This window comes from Equus asinus, chromosome 3, assembly GCF_041296235.1.
Source record: "Equus asinus isolate D_3611 breed Donkey chromosome 3, EquAss-T2T_v2, whole genome shotgun sequence".
Taxonomy (NCBI): domain Eukaryota; kingdom Metazoa; phylum Chordata; class Mammalia; order Perissodactyla; family Equidae; genus Equus; species Equus asinus.
The window spans coordinates 19,898,025-19,923,276 of NC_091792.1; the positions used below are offsets into that span (position 1 = coordinate 19,898,025).

General features: G+C 38.9%; 1 pseudogene; it reads left to right on the forward strand.

The window, feature by feature from the left end:
* Positions 1 to 296: 296 nt before the first annotated feature.
* On the forward strand, positions 297 to 24,061 carry LOC106829881 (RNA-binding protein with serine-rich domain 1-like; annotated as a pseudogene).
* The last annotated feature ends 1,191 nt before the right edge of the window (positions 24,062 to 25,252 follow it).

The window sequence follows — 25,252 nt, forward strand, 5'->3', positions numbered from 1 at the left end:
GCTATTTTCAGATGACATGATTCTATATAGAGAAACCCTAAGGAATCCACCAGAAAACTATTAGAAATAATCAACAACTACAGCAAGGTTGCAGGGTACAAAATCAAGTTTTAAAAAATCAGTTGCGAATTTAGGGGACAAGTGGCGGAGCAAAATGGCGGGGTGAGCTGACCCAGGATTCTCTCCCCTCCAAAATACAACAAAGGATTGGAAAAACTGAATTTCAGAGAATAAATCTAATGCCAACACGTTAGAGACCTACAATACCAAGAAGGTGGAGATCATAAACCTTGCGGATGGCCTCGGAGGCACTGGAACGGGTAGGAGAGAACAACGTCGCTCCCTCTGCTAGAGTCTGCGATCGCTGCTGCGTGGGTCCGGGAAGGAGTGGGGGAGGGGCCACACGACCTGGGGATCATCCAGGACTCCTGCCGCTGGTTCAGTGGAAACCCGCTGACGGGGGAAAGCTTCAATGTGCGGGGACCCCATAAACCCAGGGGCTCGGGAGACCAGAGAACAGAACTGATCTGAATCCAGATCGGTTCATGAGAATAGCAGCCCCTCCCTCCCGGCAAAGCCACTGGGCGCTGTCATCTTGCCTGAAGGCAGAGAGCTCAGAACACGTGGCTCTCGACCCCCATCTAGTGGTGACAGGCTGTAACTGCAACAAAGGTCTACCACCATGCAAAAAAACTGCTCCTCTACCATCCAGCAATTTATAAAAGCCCCAGACAAGAAGGAAAACAATAAAAACATAGAATTAAGTCCTGAGGACTTGGAATTAGGTAAACTAAGTGATAATGAGTTCAGAGCAGCTATAATCAAAAAACTCAATGAGGTAGAGAGAAAGATAGAGAAACAAGCCAATGAGTTCTGGAGTTACTTCACAAAAGAGATTGAAATCATAAAGAAGGGGGCTGGCCCCGTGGCTGAGTGGTTAAGTTTGCACGCTCTGCTGCAGGCAGCCCAGTGTTTCGTTGGCTCGAATCCCGGACGTGAACATGGCACTGTTCATCAAACCATGCTGAGGCAGCGTCCCACATGCCACAACTAGAAGGCCCCACAACGAAGAATATACAACTATGTACCAGGGGGCTTTGGGGAGAAAAAGGAAAAAATAAAATCTTTAAAAAAAAAAAAAACTAGGATAAAAAAAAAAAGAAATCATAAAGAAGAATCAAAGAGAATTACTAGAGATGAAAAACACAATGAACCAGATAAAAAGGAATACAGATTCCCTTAATGCCCGTGTAGACACCATAGAAGAGTAAATTAACATAATTGAAGATAGACAGGCTGAATGGCTCCAGACAGAGGAAGAAAGAGAACTAAGAATTAAAAAAACGAGGAAAATCTCTGAGAGATAGTGGATTCAATGAGGAGTAAGAACTTAAGGATCATAGGAATTCCCGAGAACGTGGAAAAGGAAAATGGAGCAGTAAGTGTGCTTAACGAAATTATTGAAGAGAACTTCCCAAATCTAGGGATTGACGGAGAAATGTGTGTGGAGGAAGTTTTCAGATCTCCTAGATTTTTCAATGTAAAAAGACCTACTGCAAGGCACATAGTAGTACAATTGGCAAGAAGGAAAGATAAAGAAAGAATACTCAGGGAAGTAAGAAAAAAGAAGAGAATAACCTATAAAGGAGCCACTACCAGACTTTCAGCAGATTTCTCTACAGAAACCTTACAAGCTAGGAGAGAATGGAGTGACATATTCAAAGCTTTAAAAGATAAAAATCTTCAGTCAAGAATACTCTATCCAGCAAGAATTTCCTTCAGATATGAGGGAGAAATTAAATCTTTTCCAGACAAACAAAAGTTAAGGGAATTTGTAACTAAAAGCCCTCCACTGCAAGAAATCCTCAGGAAGGCTCTCATACCTGAAAAAAGAAAAAAGGGAGAAAGGGGTCACAATCCACAGACTAGGGAGACCGATGGATAGAACCAGAACAGGATAGGAAATATTCAACTATAGCATTAGGGTAAAGGTAAGAAAACTACCAAAGCAAGGATGATCTTATCACTCTAACTACAAATTCATAACACGAGTTGGAATAAGAAATGAAAATAATTATGTAGGAGGGGAAGAGCAAAGGGTCTAAATCAGTATTGGCCAAGTAAGTAAGAGACCACCAGAGAATAGACTATATTATACACGAGATTCTAAATACAAACTTCACGGTAGACACTAAAATAAAATACAGAACAGAGTCACAAATCATAAATAAGGAAAAATCTAAGAAACCCAGCATAAGAAATTGCAGTATTAAATGGGTAGGCTAAAGCACACAGGAAAAGAAACACAGGAAAACAAGATGATGAGCAACAGATTGACAGCATTAAGTCCACATGCATCAATAATCACTCTCAATGTGAACGGATTCAACTCTCCAATAAAAAGACACAGAGTGGCAAAATGGATTAAAGAACAAGATCCAACAATTTGTTGCCTCCAAGAAACACACCTCAGCCCCAAGGACAAACACAGGCTCAGGGTGAAGGGGTGGAGGACAATAATTCAAGCTAATAGCAAGGAAAAAAAGGCAGGTGTTGCAATTCTTATATCAGACCAAGTGGATTTCAAAATAAGACAGGTAAAGAGAGACACAGAGGGACAATATATAATGATCAAAGGGACACCTCATCAAGAAGAAATAACGCTTATAAATATCTATGCACCCAACACAGGAGCACCAAGATTCATAAAGCAACTATTAACAGACCTAAAGGAAGATGTTAAAAACAACACAATAATAGTAGGGGACCTCAACACCCCACTCACATCAATGGACAGATCATCCAGACAGGAAAATCAACAAGGAAATAGTGGAGCTAAATGAAAAACGAAAACAATTGGACTTAATAGACATATATAGATCACTTCACCCTAAAACAGCTGAATACACATTCTTCTCAAGTGCACATGGAACATTCTCAAGGATAGACCATATGTTGGGAAACAAGGCAAGGCTCTACAAATTTAAAAAAATTGAAATAATAACAAGCATCTTCTCTGATCATAATGCTATAAGGCTAGAAATTAATTACAAGAAAAAAGCTGAGAAAGGCACAAAGATGTGGAGACTAAACAACACACTACTGAACAAGCAATGGATCATTGAAGAAATTGAAGAAATCAAAAAATACCTGGAAACAAATGAAAATGATAGCATGCCATACCAACTCATATGGGATACAACAAAACCTGTATTAAGAGGAAAATTCATCGCAATACAGGCACATCTTAACAAATAAGAAAAATCCCAAATAAGCAATCTTAAACTACACCTAACTGAACTAGAGAAAAAAGAACAAATAAAGCCCAAAGTCAGGAGAAGGAGAGAAATAATAAAAATCAGAGCAGAAATACTATTGAAACAAAAAAGGCAGTAGAAAGGATCAATGAAACAAAGAGCTGGTTTTTTGAGAAGATAAATAAAATTGACAAACCCCTAACCACACTTACAAAGAAAAAAAGGGAGAAAGCTCAAATAAACAAAATCAGAAATGAAAGGAGAAATAACAACAGACTCTGCAGAAACACAACGGATTATAAGAGAATTCTACAAAAAAGTATATGCCAACAGAATGGATAACCTAGAGGAAATGGATAAATTCTTGGACTCCTACAATCTCCCAAAGCTCACTCAAGAAGAGGCAGACAATTTGAACAGACCAATCACAAGGAAAGAGATCGAAACAGCAATCAAAAACATCCCAAAGAATAAAACCCCAGGACCAGATGGCTTTCCTGGGGAATCCTACCAAACTTTCAGAGAGGATTTAATACCTATCCTTTTCAAGCTATTCCAAAACATTAGGGAAGATGGAACACTTCCAAACACATTCTATGAGGCCAACATCACGCTGATACCAAAACCTGACAAGGACACCACGAAAAAAGAGAACTACAGGCCAATATCACTGATGAACATAGATGCAAAAATTCTAAACAAAATTTTGGCAACCAGAATTCAGCAATTCATCAAAAGGATCATACATTATGATCAGGTGGGATTCATACCAGGGACACAGGGATGGTTCAACATCCACAAATCAATCAACGTGATACACCACATCAACAAACTGAGGAATAACAACCACATGATCATCTCAATAGATGCAGAGAAGGCATTTGACAAGATCCAACAGCCATTTATGATAAAAACTCTGAACAAAATGGGGATAGAAGGAAACTGCCTCAACATAATAAAGGCCATATATGACAAACCCATAGCCATCATACTCAATGGGCAAAAACTGAACGCCATCCCCCTGAAAACAGGAAGGAGACAGGGATGCCCTCTATCACCACTGTTATTTAACATAGTACTGGAGGTCCTGGACAGAGGAATCAGGCAAGAAAAAGGAATAAAAGGAATCCAAATAGGGAGGGAAGAAGTGAAACTCTCGCTGTTTGCAGACGACATGATCTTATATATAGAAAACCCCAAAGAATCCATTGGAAAACTCTTAGAAGTAATCAACAACTACAGGAAAGTTGCAGGGTACAAAATCAATTTGCATAAATCAGTAGCATTTCTATACTCCAATAACGAACTAACAGAAAAAGAACTCAAGAACACAATACCATTCACAGTCGCAACAAAAAGAATAAAATACCTTGGGGTAAATTTAACTAAGGAAGTGAAGGACCTATATAATGAAAATATGAGGCCTTTCTGAGATAATTGGATAACGACATAAGGAGATGGAAAGACATTCCACGTACATGGATTGGAAGAATAAACACAGTTAAAATGTCCGTTCTACCTAAAGCAATCTACAGATTCAATGACATCCCAATCAGAATCCCAATGACATTCTTTACAGAATTAGAACAAAGAATCCTAAAATTCGTATGGGGCAACAAAAGACCCCAAATTTCTAAAGCAATCCTGAGAAAAAAGAACAAAACGGGAGCCATCACAATCCCTGACTTCAAAATATACTACAAAGCTACAGTAATCAAAACAGCACGGAACTGGTACAAAAACAGGTGCACAGATCAATGGAACAGAATTGAAAGCCCAGAAATAAAACCACACATCTATGGACAGCTTATCTTTGACAAAGGAGCTGAGGGCATACAATGGAGAAAAGAAAGTCCTTTCAACAAATGGTGCTGGGAAAACTGGACAGCCACATGTAAAAGAATGAAAATTGACCATTCTTTTTCACCATTCACCAAAATAAACTCAAAATGGATCAAAGACCTAAAGATGAGACCTGAAACCGTAAGGCTTCTAGAAGAAAAAGTAGGCAGTACACTCTTTGACATCAGTATTAAAGGGATCTTTTCGGACACCATGCCTTCTCAGAGAAGGGAAACAACAGAAAGAATAAACAAATGGGACTTCATCAGACTAAAGAGCTTCTTCAAGACAAATGAAAACAGGATTGAAACAAAAAAACAACCCACTAACTGGGAAAAAATATTTGCAAGTCATATATCTGACAAAGCCTTAATATCCATAATATATAAAGAACTCTCACAACTCAACAACAAAAAATCAAACAACCCAATCAAAAAATGGGCTGGAGACATGAACAGACATTTCTCCAAAGAAGATATATGGATGGCCAATAGGCATATGAAAAGATGCTCATCATCGCTGATCATCAGGGAAATGCAAATCAAAACTACACTAAGATATCACCTTACACCCATTAGAATGACAAAAATATCTAAAACTAATAGTAGCAAATGTTGGAGAGGTTGTGGAGAAAAAGGAACCCTCATACACTGCTGGTGGGAATGCAAACTGGTGCAGCCACTATGGAAAACAGTATGGCGATGCCTCAAAAAATTAAAAATAGAACTACCATATGATCCAGCCATCCCACTACTGGATATTTATCCAAAGAGCTTGAAGTCAGCAATCCCAAAAGTCCTATGTACCCCAATGTTCATTGCAGCATTATTTACAATAGCCAAGACATGGAAGCAACCTAAGTGTCCATCAACAGATGAACAGATAAAGAAGATGTGGTACGTATATACAACGGAATACTACTCAGCTACAAAACAGAACAAAATCATTCCATTTGCAATAACATGGATGGACCTTGAGGGAATTATGTTAAGTGAATATTGTATAAGAATATACAATGGAGAAAGGAAAGTCTCTTCAATAAATGGTGTTGGGAAAACTGGACAGCCATTATCTTGCACCATACACAAAAATTAACTCAAAATGGATTAAAGACTTGAATGTAAGACCTGAAACCATAAAACTCCTAGAAGAAAATATAGGCACTGGTCTCAGCAACATCTTTTAGAATACCATGTCTAGGGCTGGCCCCCTGGCCAAGTGGTTAAGTTCTTGCACTCCACTTTGGCGGCCCAGGGTTTTGCAAGTTCGGATCCTGGGCGTGGACAGAGCACCATTCATCAGCCATGCTGAGGCAGCATCCCACATAGCACCACCAGAGACACTCACAACTACAATATACAACTATGTACTGGGGGGGCTTTGGGGAGAAGAAGAAGAAGAAAAAAAAAGATTGGCAACAGTTGTTAGCTCAGGTGCCAATCTCAACAACAACAAAAAAAGAATACCATGTCTACTCAGGCAAGGAAAACAAAAGAAAAAGTTAACAAATGGGATTACATCACACTAAAAAAAGCTTCTGGAAAGCAAAGGAAACCATGAACAACATGAAAAGACAACACACCAATTGGGAGAAAATATTTGCAAATCATTTATCAGACAAGGGGTTTATCTCCAAAATACATAAAGAGCTCATACAACTCAACAAAAAACCCCCAAACAATCCAATAAAAAAATGGGCAGATGATATGAACAGACATTTTTCCAAAGAAGAAATACAGATGGCCAATAGACACATGAAACGATGTTCAACACTACTAATTATTAGGGAAATGCAAATCAAAACTACAATGAGGTATCACCTTACACCAGTGAGAATGGCTGTAATCACCAAGACAAAAAAGAACAAATGTTAGAGAGGATGTGAAGAAAAGGGAATGCTCATACACCACTGGTGGGAATGCAACCTGGTGCAGTCACTATGGAAAACAGTATGAAGATTTCTCAAAAAATTAAAAATAGAAATACCATACAATCCAACTATCCCACTACTGGGTATTTACCCAAAATACTTAAAATCAATGATCCAAAGAGATTTATGCACCCCTGTGTTCACTGCAGCATTATTCACAATAGCCAAGAAGTGGAAGGAACCCAAGTGCCTTTCTACAGATGAATGGGTAAAGAAGATGTGGTATATATACACAACAGAATACTACTCAGCCATAAAAAAGGAAAAAATCATCCCATTTGCAACAACATGGATGGACCTTGAGGGTATGATGTTAAGTGAAATAAGCCAGACAGAGAAAGAGAAATACTGCATGATTTCACTCATATGTGGAAGATAACAAATACATGGATCAAGAGAACAGATTACTGGTTACCAGAAAGGAAGGGGGTTTGGGGCTAGACACAAGGGGTGAAAGTGCACATTTATATGGTGACTGACAAATAATAATGTACACCTGAAATTTCACGATATTATAAACTATTATGACCTCAATAAAAGAAAATATTTAAAAATGGAAAAAATTAATAATGTAATATGTACACAAATTAAATCACATTACAACTACAGCTAACACACAGAACGTGATATGCATCTAGCACACTTCTTAGCACTTTACACTTTACATTTACCCTTCACAACAATCCCTATGACTGGAAACAATTCTAAATGGGACTCAAAGCCAGGCAGTCTATCTCCACAGACTATGTTCTTACCACTGTGCTATACTCACTTTTTTTTTTGAGGAAGATCAGCCCTGAGCTGACATCTGCCGCCAATCTTCTTCTTTATTGCTGAGGAAGTCTGGCCCTGAGCTAACCTCTGTGCCCATCCTCCTCCACTTTATATGTGGAATGCCTGCCACAGCATGGCTTGACAAGCGGTGTGTAGGTCCACACCCAGGATCTGAACTGGTGAACCCTGGGCCACTGAAGCGGAGTACACAAACTCAACCGCTATGCCACCAGGATGGCCCCTGCACTTACCTTTCAAATCAAAAGGCAGCAGTCCCATAAGGTTTCCTCTACCTTACCATCTTTCCCTAATAACAGTCCTCTTTAAATGTAGCTTTTCCATAATCTTAGCTGATTCTTCTGCTATTTACCTCCGTAATTCTAAATAATGTGCTTATTTTTGACATCAATTGTAGACACTGATTTTGTTATTGTATTTGAGAATATATCCCTTGTACACCACAAACTACATTTTCCCTCATCATTAGGATGAATTCTATCACAGTTTTTGTTAAATGCATATATAACATTTATATTACTATGACTACATAAATACTGTTCACTGCAAAGCTAAGTATATTCTATTACAATTCCTTTCTTGAATAACTTAGTTTTCCTGTAGTTCATTGCTTTGATTGGTTTCCTGTGCACCTAAAACTTCCCCTTTTTCCAAATGCTGTAAAGAGATCAGCCAAGCAGCATAAGAATGTTTTTTTCCAGGTTTTCAAATAATGTATCAGTCCCATTTTAACCCTGGCGAGCCACCTCTCTCAATTCTCTCCCAATCTTCTTTCCTCTAGTACTGACAGTACTAGGACTTCTTATAGCCTTCTATTGCGTTGAATCCTTGTCTTCTGATTCCTCTGATTTCTTTTTTCTTTTTTGGTTTTCTTCTTAGTTTGGAAGCAGTACATCCTCTGGTAGCCTCTGAGGAAAGAGTGATGAGAGGTTTTGAAACTTGCATATCTGAAACTTCTTTATTCTCTTCTCACTTTCACTTGATAGTTCGGTGGAGGACTGACCTGCAGGGTGAACAGATATCCCTCAGGATTTGGGGCATTTCTCCACCATCTTTTAGCATTCAAAGTTGCAGTTAAAAACTCTATGTCTTTTTAGTTCCAGTGTTTTGGCATATGACCTGTTTTTCTTTCTCTTTTAAGACCTTTTTAACTTTCATGTCCTGAAATCTCATGATGATATGCTTTCATGTCTTCCTTCTTTTAATTATGAGATAATTCAAACATATAGAAAACAACATAATGAAACCCATGTACCCATTACTGAGATTAAACAGGTGTTAAATCTTTGCCATAATCCTTCAGATATCTTTTTTTACAAAGAAATGACGAAGATATATAGGCCCCAATTAACAAAATAACCACCTATATAAAAAAGAAACTATAGGAAATGCAAGAACAAGCAGCTAGAAACACACTAACAGAAGACTTTAACAACCCACTCTCAGTACGAGATGGGTCACAGGACAAAAATTAAATAAGAGTACACAACAGCACTGTCCAAGAGAACTTTCTACAATGATGGAAAGGTACTACATCTGCTGTTTCCAACAGAGTAGTCACTAGCCACATGTGGCTACAGGCAGGCGAAATGAGGCTATCATAACTGAGGAAGTGAATTTTTTATTTTATTTAATCAAATTTAACTTTTAAAAAATTTATTTTAAATAGCCACATATAACTAGTACCTATTGTATTAGACAGCACAGATATTAAAAAATCTAAATGACACAATAAGATAGATCTTTTGCATATATATCAAGTATTAGGCTCTAACAACAGAGCGTAACTTTTCTCAAGGGCACATAAAACATTTCCAAAAGTCATACACTAGGGCACAAAGGAAAATCAGTATGTTTCATAAGGAAGACATATTCTAAACAACACTTTCTCATCACATACAATAAAACCAGAATTTAAAAATAAAACCAATTACTACAAAACTACAGTAATCAAAACAGTGTGGTGCTGAAATAAAGACAGACATCTAGAACAAGGGACTAGAAGAGGAGGCCCAGACTATTCAATGAAGAAAGGACAGTCTTTTCAACAAATGGCACTGGAAGAACTGGATGTCCACATGCAAAAGAATCAAGTTAAATCCTTACTTTACACCACATACAGAAAATTAACTCAAAATGGATCAAAAACCTAAATGTAAGAGCTGAAACTATAAAATTCTTAGAAGAAAACACAGGGGAAAGTCTTCAGGACATTGGATTTGGCAACCATTTCTTGGATATGACACCGCACAGGCAACAAAAGAACAACTGGACATAATCAAATTTAAAAACTTTGGGGCAGGAAAAGGCAACCACAGAATAGGAAAAAATATTTACAAATCATATATCTGATAAGGGATTAATATTCAGAATATTTATAAAGAATTTCTACAACTCAACAACAACAAAACAACTGAATTAAAAAATGAGCAAAGGACTAGAATAAACATTTCTCCAAAGAAGATATGCAAATGGCCAATAAGTACATGAAAATATCACTAGGGAAACGCAAGTCAAAACAACAATGAGATACCACTTCACAACCATTAGGATGGCTATTAACCAAAAATGGAAAATAACAACTGTTGGCAAGGATGTGAAGAAACTAGAACCCTTGTGTGTTGATGGTATGAAAATGGCGCGGCCACTGTGGAAGACAGCACGGCAATTCCTCAAAAAATTAAACATAGAATTACCATACGATCTAGCAATTTCACAGCTAAGTATCTACCCAATACAACTGAAAGCAGGAACTCAAACAGATACTTATACATAAATGTTCATAGTAGCATTATTCACAGTAACCAAAAGGTGGAAACAACCCAAATGTCCATTGACAGATGAATGGATAAACAAAACATGGTACATACATAAAATGGAATATTATAGACTTAAAAAAAAATAAAATTCTGAGTCAGCCCTGATAGCCTAGAGGTTAAAATTTGGTGCACTCTCCTTCAGTGGCCCAGGTTTGGTTCCTCAGCATGGAACCATACCACTTGTCTATCAGTAGCCATGCTGTGGCAGTGGCTCACATAGAAGAATATACACAACTATGTATTAAGGCTTTGCAGAGTGAAAAAGGAGGAAGACTGGCCTCAGATATTAGCTTAGGGTGAATCTTCCCCTGCAAAAAAGAAATAAAATTCTGATACACGCTACAACATGGATCAACCCTGGAAAAAATTAAGCTAAGTGAAATAAGCTTAATGGGACATAAAAGGACAAATAATGTCTTATTCCACTTATACAAGGTACATAGAGACGTCAAATTCAAAGACAGAAAGTAGAATATTGGTTGCCAGCGGCTGGGAGGAGGGGAGAATGGGAAGTTATTGATTGATAGGTATAGAGTTTCAGTCTGAGAAGATTAAAAATTTCTGGAGACAGACGGTGGTGATGGTTTCACAGCATGAATGTACTTAATGCCACTAAACTATACATTTAAAAAAGATTAAAATGGCAAATTTTATCACAATAATAATAAATTAAAAAAAAAAGAGTGACTGGGGAGGGGCCAGGATGTGAAGATAACAACTATAAGCTTCTCTGGGAAGATATGCTAGAAATACCAGCCGTGGCTTTTCTAGGAAAAGGCCTCCATTTCCTGGAAGGGGAAATGGTTTCAAATTAGGTTTTGTTTGTTTGATGGTAAACACTAAAGTCTGTCTATATATTGATGAGAACGATCCAGGAGAGAGGAAGAGACTGTTGATTCAGTAAAGGGATAACAGAACAAATTTCTACACTAGGAAGGAAGGATTTCAAATCATATTGTAAAACCAAAAGATTTCAAAACTGACTATTTTTAATCTGTCTGATTGATAACTTTATGTTGTTTGAACACCATTAATCAAGAAAATAGAAGTATTTTGATTATTTTATTGTTGAATTATCAGTCTTGGAATTATATATATATATATTTTGTTGTTTTTTTGAGGAAGATTAGGCCTGAGCTAACTGCTGCCAATCCTCCTCTTTTTGCTGAGGAAGACTGGCCCTGAGCTAACATCTGTGCCCATCTTCCTGTACTTTATATGTGGGATGCCTACCACAGCATGGCTTGCCAAGTGGTGCCATGTCCGCACCCGGGACTCGAACCGGTGAACCCTGGGCTGCCAAGAATCAGACCGTGCGCACTTAACCTCTGTGCCACCAGGCCGGTCCCCTGGAATTCTATTTTAAAAATCAGGCATTAAATGTTCTAGGCAGCTTATCTTCTTAAGACAAAAATGTCAACAACATAACACACAGCCTTCTATGAAGTATCTATTTTTCCAAGTGTCCAATTACAGTACAGTAGTGTCCTATATTTCATAGTAAATCTCCAACCTTTTACCCAGGCTACTGTCCTTAGACAAAATTCTCAAATTAAGAACATAATCTAATCATACACACTTAAAGAGATACTCTAAAACATGGTATGCTTTCACCCTATATTTTTTTCTCAAATTGACTGATGACTTATATCTGATCTTCTTATATTTCTTACTTAGATTTAACTGACAAATGGTTTAAATCTTAAAACTTTAATTGTTCAAAACAATTTTTTAAAAAATTTTTCCTTCTTCTTCCCAAAGCCCCCCAGTACATAGTTGTATATCTTACTTGGGGGTCATTCTAGTTGTGGCACATGGGACGCTGCCTCAGCATTGCTTGATGAACAGTGCCAGGTCCACTGCCAGGATTGGAATCAGTGAAACCCCAGGCTGCCAAAGCAGAGCGTGCGAACTTACCCACTTGGCCATGGGGCCAGGCCCTCAAAACAATTTTTAAAAGAAAATTTTTAAAAGAAAAGAAAATTTTTAAAAATGGGTTTTTCTTTTCTTTTTTTTTAAAATGGGTTTTTCTTTTATCATCCAACAAAAATGGCTAAGAAATTTCCCTCAAGATTTCCTAAGCTCTTTGAGAAAACAGTAAAACATGAAAATTTCAGGTGAAAAAGTAAGGAGAGTCTATCAGTAAATAACCAAGAAACAGGAGATAATGGAAAGTGTCCAGAGACGCATATATTTACTCCTGTATCATTCATTCCCGTTAAACTCCAGGTGCTGAAAGACAAATAATAGATTGATGTTAATTCCATTATAAAAAAATAATTTTGTAATTAAACAGTTTTGTGAGTCACTAGAAAAGGTATTTTTAGTTACTATTTTTATTTTTTTAATTTATTTTTTTGGTGAGTAAGATTGGCCCTGAGCTAACACCTGTTGCCAACCCTCCTATTTTTGTTTGAAGAAGAGTGGCCCTGAGCTAACATCTGTGCCCATCATCCTTTATTTTATATGTGGGATGCCACTCTAGCATGGCTTGATGAGTGGTGTAGGTCCATGCCTGGGATCCGAATCCGCAAACACGGGCCACCAAACTAGAGTGTGCTGAACTTAACCACTATGTCACCAGGCTGGCCCAGTGACTGTTTTTAAATGGACAAAATTTATATGGTTTTGAATGACTTATGAACAGTGCCCAATTGCCAAGTTTTAAATGATTCAGCTGCTGAAGAACATGATCTGCATATTCCCTTGATCAGAGATGTTGTATTCAGTTAGCAATAATGAAGAGCAATGGCACAAAGAGAACAAATTATTCTTACTTGCAATGTTTTTTGGTATTTCCATTTGGAGGTGGGTCTATATGAATTCACCTTACCAAAAATGAGGGTAGAACTTAGATTCAAAACCACTTAGCAGGGTCTAGAAATCTTTATCATTTTATTATTAGTTTTATCTTTATGCTGATATGTAAAGATATCCAAGAGTTTTTCATTGAAATAATACAGATTATGCAAAGAAAAAAGGATATATAAATACACATAGAAAAAACTGGAAGGATATAGAGGAAAAGGAACTATGACTATTTCTGGGGAGTGAGAAGAGAAGGGAAAACAACTTAAATTTTTCAATGACTGACCTTTATTGTTTAAAAATGTTACCAAAGCATGTATTATTTCAAACAAACATAAACAAATGCAGTCATTTTTGTCCTTTTCTTTGAGATTAATGACATGATAAATTTCTAGGAGTGGGATTATCCGGCTAAAATACCTAAATATTTCTATGGCTCTTATACGCTGTGCCAAACTGGAATAGATACCTTGAATACTGCAGATGCAGCACAATTTCAAGTGCTTATTATTTCAGCATACAGTCTGGAATTCTGATCATCATTTCTCCTATAAAAATGTGGCAAAGGAGCCAGCCCTCATGACCTAGTGGTTAAAGTTTGGCATGCTCCACTTTGGCAGCCTGGGTTTGGTTCCTGGGAGCAGAACCACACCACTCGTCTGTCACTGGCTATGCTGTGACAGCAGTGCACGTACAAGAACTAGAAGAATTTACAACTATACACAACTATGTACTGGGGCTTTTGGGGGGGAAAAGGAGGAAGATTGGCAACAGATGTTAGCTTAAGGCAAATCTTCACCTACAAAAGAAAAAAGAAAAAAACAGTGGCAAAGTCCTTCCACAATATAGCTGATCTGCCCTGTTTTCAGCCACCTATCATCTATAAAGGTGAAACTCAGATGTATTGGAAAATGTACAAAATAGAGAAATAAACTGATGCATTAGCTTTTTTTTTACATTTATGTTTATTGAAGTAAGATTGGTTTATAACATTATATAAATTTCAGGTGTACATCATTATATTTCCATTCTGTGTAGACTACATCATGTTCACCACCCAAAGATTAATTATCAACCATCACCATACCCATATGACCCGTTACACCTTTCACCCTCGTCCCCCTCTCCCCTTTGGAACCACCAATCTAAACCCTGTATCTATGTGTTTCTTTGTTTGTTGTCATTATTCTTCTTTTTAACTTCAGTTTATGAGTGAGATCACATAGTATTTGACTTTCTCCATCTGACCGATGTTGCTTAGCATAATACCCTCAAGGTCTATCCATGTTTTCGCAAATGGCCAGATTTCAACTTTTTTCATAGCTGAGTACTGTTGCATTGTGTACATACAACACATCTTTATCCATTCATCCCTTGATGGGCACTTAGGTTGCTTCCAAGTCTTGGCTATTGTGAATAATGCTGTGATGAACATAGGGGTGCATGTATCTTCATGCATTCATGTTTTCATGTTCTTTGGATAAATACCCAGCAGTGGCATAGCTGGATCGTATGGTACTTCCGTTCTTAAGTTTTTGAGAAATCTCCATATTGTTTTCCATAGTGGTTGCACCAGTTTGCACTCCCACCAGCACTGTATGAGGGTTCCTTTTCTCCACATCCTATCCAACACTTGTTATTTCTTGTCTTGTTGATTATAGCCATTCTGATGGGAGTGAGGTGATATCTCGTTAATTTTGATCTGCATTTCCCTAATAACTAGTGATGCTGAACTTCTTTTCATGTGCTTGTTGGCCATCTGTCTATCTTCTTTGGAAAAATGTCTGTTCAGATCTTTTGCCTATTTTTTAATTGGGTTGCTGGGTTTTTTTTGTTGTTGAGATGTATGAGTTCTTTATATACTTTGGATATTAACCCCTTATCACATATATGGTTTGCAAATATCTTCTCCCAATTGTTAGGTTGTCTTTTCATTTTATTGATGGTTTCCCTTGCTGTGCAGAAGCTTTGTAGTTTGATGTAACTCCATTTGTTTATTTTTTCTTTTGTTTTCCTTGCCCACTCAGACATGGTACTTAAAAATATGATGCTAAGGTGGGGCTGGCTCTGTGGCCGAGTGGTTAAGTTCACGCGCTCCACTGCGGTGGCCCAGGGTTCGGATCCTGGGCGTGGACATGGCACTGCTCGCCAGGCCACGTTGAGGCAGCGTCCCACATCCCACAACTAGAAGGATCTACAACTAAGATATACAGCTGTGTACAGGGAGGGGTTGGGAAGATAAAGCAGAAAAAAAAAAATATGATGCTAAGGGGCTGGCCCAGTAGCGCAGCAGTTAACTGCACACGTTCTGCTTAGGTGGCCCTGGTTCGCCGGTTTGATTCTGGGTGCAGACATGGCACTGCTTGGCATGCCATGCTGTGGTAGGCGTCCCACATATAAAGTAGAGGAAGATGGTCATGGATGTTAACTCAGGGCCAGTCTTCCTCAGAGAAAAGAGGAGGATTGCTAGCAGTTACCTCAGGGCTGATCTTCCTCAAAAAAAAAAAAAAATGCTGCTAAGACTGACATTGAAGAGTGTACTGCCTATGTTTTCTTCTAGAAGTTTTATGCTTTCAGGTCTGACATTCAAGTCTGTAATCCATTTTGAGTTAATTTTTGTGTATGGAGTAAGATAATAGTCCATTTTCATTCTTTTGCATGTGGTTATCCAGTTTTCCCAACACTATTATTGAAAAGACTTTCCTTTCTCAACTGTATGTTTTTGGCTCCCTTGTCAAAAATTAACTGTCCACAGATGTGTGGGTTTATTTTTGGGTTCTCAATTCTGTTACATTGATCTGTGTGTCTGTTTTTGTGCCAGTACCATGCTGTTTGGGTTACTAGAGCTTTGTAGTATATTTTGAAATCAGGGAGTGTGATACCTGTAGCTTTGTTCTTTTTTCTCAGGATTCCTTTGGATATTGGGGTCTTTTGTTGTTCCATATAAATTTTAGGATTTTTTGTGAAAAATGTCATTGGAACTTTGATAGGGATTGCATTGAATCTGTAGATTGCTTTAGGAAGTATGGACATTTTACCTATGTTAATTCCTCCAATCCAAGGGCATAGAATATCTTTCCACTTCTTTGTGTCTTTTTCAATTTCTTTCAACAATGTTTTATAGTTTTCAGCATACAGGTGTTTCACTCCTTTGGTTAAATTTATTGCTGGTATTTTATTCTTTTTATTGAAAATGTAAATGGGATTGTATTCTTAATTTCTCTTTCTGCTACTTTGCTGTCAGTGCATAGAAAAGCAACTGATTTTGTATGCTGATTTTGTATCCTGCAACTTTATTGTATACACTTATTATTTCAAAAAGGTTTTTGGTGGATTCTTTAGGGTTTTCTATATATAAAATCACGCCATCTGCAAATAGCAACAGTTTCACTAAACTGATGTACTAGTTTTTAAAACCTTCCCTAAAACCATGACACACCTATAGATAGTTTAAAATTAAAAAAGTAAATTGAAGAATTGGTTGTATAATATTACATAATATTAAGAAAAACCTTAGGAAAAAAGATCTATGTTTACAAAGCAGAACGTTATGACCCTGAGAATGTTCTTTGTACTGCCAAGGAATTGAAAGAGTTTTGAGACTTGCAAATGATGTTGATAAAAGAGCAATACTGAACTAGGTGAAGGGGACGGCTCATTAGCTAAGGGATAAATACTAATCATCAGCAAATAAATTCCTTGTGTAAGTAAATAGAAAACAAAACTGATGATGGCGATAATTGCACAGGTAAAATATACATGGAGGAAGAATCACATTTTCTTGATAATATTTTTAGTGCAAATCAACCAGGAAATACCAGATTTTATAGAATTAACTAATTAACATAAAATAAAATCAAATGTAGCTAAAGTGATATTGATTAAAAATTTCCAAGTGTGCCACAACTAGAAGGACCCACAACTAAAACATACAACTATGTACTGGGGGGATTCGGGGAGAGAAGAGCAGAAAAAAAAAAATCTCTAAAAAAAAAAAATCTATGTTTGTATTAAAACTTCTTGACAAACATAGAACTGCAAATTTGACCTAGGAAATTTAGTCAAAATAAAGGTTTTCAAAGAAAATTTACAATATAAAACTAAAAGGGATAAGAATTGATCCCTCAAAATTATTTTAGTTAAAAATTAGTATGGAAAGGAAACTGGCTTCACTGCACTATAGAAAAATTGATCAAAGAGTTAAATTTGTTTATTGGAAATTGCTTCTGAAAACAGTTTAACAAGTGTTATAACTAGGCTATGCGGGGTCCTGTAGGCTAGGTTAGAGATTTTGGTCTCTATGCAAAGAGCTACGGGGAGCCAATGGAAGTTTTCTTCAGCTGGTGGAGGTGGGAATATGTAGAGTTGGGGGAGATTAAAGATGATTTAATGAGTTTTATTTATTTATTTATTTATTTTGAGGAAGATTAGCCCTGAGCTAACATCCATGCCCATCTTCCTCTACTTTATATGTGGGATGCCTGCCATAGCATGGCTTGCCAAGTGGTGCCATGTCCACACCCAGGATCTGAACCAGCAAACCCCAGGCTGCTGAAGCAGAACATGCGAACTTAAGAGCTGTGCCACGGGGTTGGCCCCTGATTTAATGAGTTTTAAAAAGCTCATTCATTTAGGGCCGGCCAAGTGGTGTAGTGGTTAAGTTTGCATGCTCCGCTTTGGCAGCCCAGGGTTCACAGGTTTGAATCCTGGGCGCAGACCTATGCACTGCTCATCTAGCCATGCTGTGGTGGTGCCCCACATATGAAATAGAAGAAGAGTGGCACAGAAGTTAACTCAGGGACAGTCTTCCTCAAGCAAAAACAGGAAGACTGGCAATAGATGTTACCTCAGGGCCAACTTTCCTCACCAAAAAACAAATAAATAAGTAAATAAATAAAATAATATCCAAAATATTTAAAGAACTCATGCATCTCAACAATAAAAGCCTAAAAACCCAATTAAAAAATGAGCAGAAGATCTGAACAGACATTTCTCTAAAGAAGATACACAGATGGCCAACAGGCATATGAAAAGATGTTTAACATCACTAATCATTAGGGAAATACAAACCAAAACTACAATGAGATATCACTTCATGCCCATCAGAACGGCTATAATCAACAAGACAGGAATTAACAAGTGTTGGATAGGATGTGGAGAAAAGGGAACCCTCATACAGTGCTGGAGGGAGTGCAAACTGGTGCAGCCACTATGGAAAACAGTATGGAGATTCCTCAAAAAATTAAGAATAGAACTACCACACCATACCATACCATATAGCTATTCCACTGCTGAGTATTTATCCAAAGAACGTGAAAACACAAATGTACTCCTATGTTCGCTGCAGCATTATTCACATTAGCCAAGACTTGGAAGCAACCTATCTGCCCATCAAGGGAGGAATGGATAAAGATGTATTATATATACACCATGGAATACTACTCAGCCATAAAAAATAAGGAAATCTGGCCATTTGCGACAACATTGATGGACCGCGAGGGTATTACGCTAAGCAAAATAAGTCAGAAGGAGAAGCCAAACACCTTATGATCTACTCATAAATAGAAAATAACAACAACAACAAACAAACACATAGAGACAGAGATTGGATTGGTGGTTACCAGAGGGGAAGCGGGGAAGAGAGGGGTGATTTGATTAGGCACATGTGTGTAGTGATACATTCTGATCAGTCTTTGAGTGGTGAACATGATGTAATCTACACAGAAATTGAAATCTAACGATGTACACCCAAAATTTATATAATGTTATAAACCAATGTTACTGCAATACAAAAAAAAAAAAAAAGAAAAAGAAGAGTGAAAGAAGTTCAGGTACTTGCTGAGACCCTCACTGTTGAATGGTAGAGCCAGGACTCTTCCCCTTCCCCTCCTTCTTCATCAGTCCTCCACAGAGATTTCCCTTAGCCTGTGCTAAGGACACTAATCTTGTATTTCTTAACTCAGTGCTTTTATTGCAGCCCTTATCTCATTATATTTAAGTAATCAGTCAACTGTCTGTGCCCCATCTTCTCCAAACTCAGACTGTGCAAGAAGCAGATCTTACTCATTTTTTATGCCCGCAGAGCTTGGCACAGTTCAAGCCCTACCAGGTGGTTCGTTCCAGTTTGCAGAACGGTCCCAAGCGTAGTGTTCTTTCCACTGTATCAGGTTGTAATTTTAAACTATATTAGACTTAGCAGCTGAGGAGGCGGGAGGCGGTCCCATCGGCGGAAGATCCTGCTCTTTGGTGTAAATTGCAATCTATTAGGGATCATTTCCCTGACGAGTTAGAAGTGAGAAGTTCAAGGATGGCTCTAAAGATACAGGGGCTGCCAAGCAGTCAAGCGAGAAGGATCGCGGCCGGGATAAAACTCGACAGAGGCCCAGTGCTTCCAGAGGTAGCAGCGGCACCAGGTCTTGGTCCAGCTCTACCGCCAGCCCGGACTCCAGCACCAGCGCCGGCTCCGGCTCCTCCTCGGTGTCAAGGCGGTCGGAGAAGTCCCAGCACTTCCCGCAGCTCCAGCTCCAGCAGCTCTTCCGCCTCTCAGAGTCCTTCTTGGCGCAGACATGACAACAGGCGGCATTCCAGGCCCCAATCCAAACTGCCCAAAAGAGATGAAAAAAAAAGGAAAAGGCGGAGCACTTCCCCTAAACCCACCCCAGTGCATATTGGGAGGCTCACTAGCAATGTGACCAAGGATCACGTCATGGAGACATTCTCCACCTGTGGGAAAATTTAAATGATTGACATGCCTGTAGAAAGGACACATCCCGATCTATCTTAAGGCCACAGATATGTGGAGTCTGAGAATCCAGGTGAAGCCGAGAAGGCCCTGAAGCACATGGACAGAGGACAAATCGCCAGCCAGGGGATCACAGCCACCGCTGTGCTGGCCCTCTGGCCTAGGCCTCCCCTGGTGATTCAGCCCTCCCAGGAGAAGGCTGCCACACCCTCCATGTGGCGCAGGTCAGGTCAGCAGATGCATGAGGAGAAGGTCGCGCTCCCCCAGGCATCCCCTGCCACCGTCCCAGGGGCGGCTCCAGCTCAAATTCCCCTCCATAAACAGGACCAAGGGAAGCTCGTGCCTCCTGTAACTTATATCCCATGCAACTCAGTTTTGTCACCTTTCTAGTCGAAGGAGGGTGGGTAGGAAAAAAATCCCTGTCAGGGGCAGGTTTCGGAGGCAGCAACTGAGAGGTTTCCTCTGAGGGCTGAGTTCTGGCTGTGTAAGTGTTGTTGGTTTGGGGTTGAGCCTATTAAGATGCCCTCCAGTTTTCCATCTAGAAAGCTCACCAGGTTCCAGTTCCTGGGAGAGAGTTCATTCACCGGCAAAGCCAGCCCTGACATGCTCCAGGAGGCGGTGCGGCCCCAGCCTGGGTACACATTTTTCCTTTCACAGATGATCTGGGTCCAGACTGGTGGCCTGGTCATAGCCTTGTTTGTTGCCCTGAGAGATCCTTCAGGAAAAGGGGGCAAGCTTTTGTGCAGCTGCCTTTCCTGTCAGGCCTGGCCTTTTGCTCCTCTGCTTGAGTCCTTGTCTGACCTCTAGGGTCAAACACCCTTAGAAGCTCCTCCGTCACCCCATGTTAGTTGATATAAATGGTTCTGTTTTCACACATATTCATAACACACACCCACACCTCACATCTCCCTTTCTATCCGAAAGTGGTGAGCAAGTTGAGATCCAGCTCTGCGGGATCATCACGGACCCCCCTGCTTCAGCTCTGATACATGGTGGTCTTGCAGGTTACCTTGGCAATGCTTACACTGCTTTTTTGGCTTTTATTGTGCAGTCAGTACAGTAGGGGAGAGAGGCTGGAGGTTGAATTAATTACTAATAGCCGGCGATTTAATCAATCATGCCTAAGTGATGAAACCTTCAGAAAAACCCCTAAGCTGTGGGATTCAGAGAGCTCCTGGGTTGGTGAACACATGGGGGTGCTGGGAGGGTGACCCGCACAAAGAGGGCATGGAAGTTCTGAGGCCCTCCTTCCCCATACCTTGTCCTGTGCATCTCTTTAATCTGGCTGTTCCTGAGTTGTATTCTTTACAATAAACTAGTAAATGTGAATAAAGCGTTTCCCTGACTTCTGTGAGCCATTCTAGTAAATTATTAAACCTAAGGAGGGAGTAGTGGGACTCTGATTTGTAGTTGGCCGGGCAAAAGTCTGGGTGGTCTGAGTACCCTATTTGTGGCTGATATCTGATGTGTGTGCAGACTTATGGGACCTAGTTCTTTAACTTGTGAGGTCTGACACTAACTCTGGGTAGTTAGTGTCAGAATTGAACTGAATTGTTGGACATCTAGTTGGTGTAGGAGAATCAGAGATCTGGAGAATTGGTGGCTGTTGTCGGAAAATACTCCAGACCTAGCATCAAAATCTGTTCCAAACATTCATCTGTTAATGCTGATCTGTAATGATATTTTACATATTTCAACTTTGAAAATGTCTTCTCACACAGATAGGTATTGCCAAATAGTGATATCAATTTATAAGCAAATGCTTTTAATTAAGCATATTCATCATCGTTTAGAAGGTATTTATAGGATTCTCTTAGATTCTTCTCTTGATGTTTGCCTTTTAGCACTATTACAAAGTGATGACAGCACCACATATGGTCTCTGTCACAACTACTCAACTCTGCCATTGTAGTGTGAAAGCAGTCACAGACAATACATAAATGAATGAGCACGCATTCACATTTCATATAGTTTTTATGTGTCATAAAATATTCTTCTTCTTTTTACATTTAACCATTTAAAAATGTAAAAACCATTCCTAGTTTTCACCTGTATATAAATAGGTAGTGCACAGGATTTGGCCCATAGGCCATTGTTTGCCAAGTCCTGATACAGATAATTCTTTTTTTTTTTTTTGAGGAAGATTAGCCCTGAGCTAACTACTGCCAATTCTCCTCTTTTTGCTAAGGAAAACTGGCCCTGAGCTAACATCCACGCCCATCTTCCTCTACTTTATACATGGGACGCATATCACAGCATGGCTTTTGCCAAGCGATGCCATGTCCGCACCCGGGATCTGAACTGACGAACCCTGGGCTGCCGAGAAGCAGAACATGCGAACTTAAGCGCTGTGCCACCGGGCCGGCCCCTGGTACAGATAATTCATATAACCACGAATCACTTTCTAAGTCATATATTTTCACTAGTGCTTATGATTTCCTTGAAGTCAAACAATTATATAGTAATAAACATGGTTGTTCATATTTAAGAAATATGTAATAACAGTAAAAACATTTTAAGTCAGGAAAAGAAAGCCACTGGTCTTTCTTACCCTTTGTCTTAGCAATGTATGATTCTGTAACATTTTTAGTCATTTGAAAAATATTGGCTGAGGTACGCGGACCTTCCAAATGTTGACACACTTCATTACACGACATCAAAAAATTACTTTCGGGGCCGGTTCCGTGGCCGAGTGGTTAAGTTCGCACGCTCCGCTGTGGCAGCCCAGGGTTCGGATCCTGGGCGCAGACATGGCACCGCTCGTCAGGCTACGTTGAGGTGGCGTCCCACATCCCACAACTAGAAGGACCTGCAACTAAGATATACAACTGTGTACAGGGGGGGTTTGGGGAGATAAAGCAGGAAAAAAAACCCAAAAAACATTGGCAACAGTTGTTAGCCCAGGTGCCAATCCTTAAAAAAAAAAAAAATTACTTTCATTAAAATCACTACTGATCTCATCAGAAAAAGTCTTTAAGCATTGGGAAGCTGTTGAGCTCATGGCATTAGTTACAAGTTTTCGAAACTTCTAGTTTTCCCTTGATAGCTTGAATTTTCACACTGGCAACAAATACTGTCAGTTGTTTCCATTGACACGACAGGCTCACTTCCTTTTTTTTTTTAAGATTTTATTTTTCCTTTTTCTCCCCAAAGCCCCCCAATACACAGTTGTGTATTTTTAGTTGTGGGTCCTCCTAGTTGTGGCATGTGGGATGCCACCTCAGCATGGCTTGATGAGTGGTCCCGTGTCCCAGCCCAGGATTTGAACTGGTGAAACCCTGGGCTCCCGAAGCAGAGCGTGGGAACTTAACCACTCAGCCACGGGGCTAGCCCCTCACTTCCTTCATTTTTGAGAAGATGTCTCCCAAGTAACCTAAGCATGAATAAACCTAGTTTGTTGTCAGGAGTTCTTTCAAGTACAAATGGGTTCCATGAACGAAGCATCTAGTCTGCTTACAATTTAAATAATCCTGGTGCTTTTCCTCAAGTTAACCACCACACTTTGATATATAGCAGAAATGATTTAAGTATACTTCCTATTTCATCACACAGAATATTAAAAAAATATGCACTAGCAGTGTTAAGCTTAAATTAATACTTTTTACTGCTCTATCAAGGACATTCTTAGGTGAAACTTGCAATTTTTTTTAACTGTGACTGTGGGACAGTGAAGAATACAATGACTGCTAGTACAGTTTGGTGCCACTGCCTTCATTCATGCTAAGTCACCAGCAGATCTATCCACTACTGCTTCTGTGCCATCAGTGCAAATGCCAACACAGGGAAAAAGGCAAATAGTGTCTTAATATTATTATGAAAACAGTTTTGACACTGTAGACTTCCTGAAAGGGTGTCCAAGACCCTAGGGGTTTATGGAGCACACTTTGAAAATCTTCTAGGACATAGCCTTGGGCACCTCCGCCAACAATTAATGTTTAGGCAAAGAAGGATTAAAGAGGTAGACTGAGAAGCGGCTGGAAAGGCAAGAGGAAAACAATAAGAATGTGCTATCATGGAAGGAGAGAAAAAAGAGATAATCAGGAAGCCATGCAAAAACAAAAACTGTACCAGAAAAATGAAAAACCATACATATTCATATATATCCTATATATATATATATATATATATATATATATAGGAATTCATATATATATGTATGAATCTAGCTAAAACAGTGGGAATTTGCTGGTTATATTGATGAAGTATAAGGTATGAATCCATTTGATCTTGTTCCTAGGGAATCATAACATGAAACCACAGAGAAGGAAACACAATTCTAGCACACTACATTGTTCTGCAGTGAGGAATAGCTACATACTCATAAACTAATATAAAGCTGCTTATGGATTCTTAAGTTTTAGAACGAATCTATGAACAAAGCATAAAGAAGTGCTTTATGGTTATACAATAGAATATAAATGATCACTCTCGACAAAGTAAATGAAAGGAGAAATGTTCTCCAGGATGTGGTGAACTCTCAAACACTGCCAGTGGGAATGTAAATTGATAGAAGAGTTGGAAAATGATTTGGCAATATCTACAAGAGATGAAGATATGCATACCCTATGACTCAGAAATTCTATTTTTAAATTGATACCCTAGAGAAATTGACACATGCACACCAGAAAAGAAAAATGTTCCTAACAGCAATGTTTATAATAGCTCCAAACTGGAAACAACCCAAATGTCTATCAGCAACAGAACGGATAAAAAATTGTAGTATAGTCATACAGTGGACTACACATACCGCAATAAAATGAATGACCTACAGCTATTTTCAACAACTTGTATGAATCCTAAAAACATAATAATGAATGAAAGAAGGCAGAAAAGAATACTTAGAGTATGATTTAATTTATATATAGTTAACAAAAATAGGCAAATCTATGGGATGTATACTTAGGTAATAAACCATAAAGAAAAGCAAGGAAATGACTACCTTGTTTACCCTAACAGGAAGACAGAGTTGTGAATGGGAAGGACACATGGGGGTTCTAATTCTTGACCTGGGTAGCCATTACATGGTTGTTTACTTTATCCATTAATTTGTATATTTGTGGGT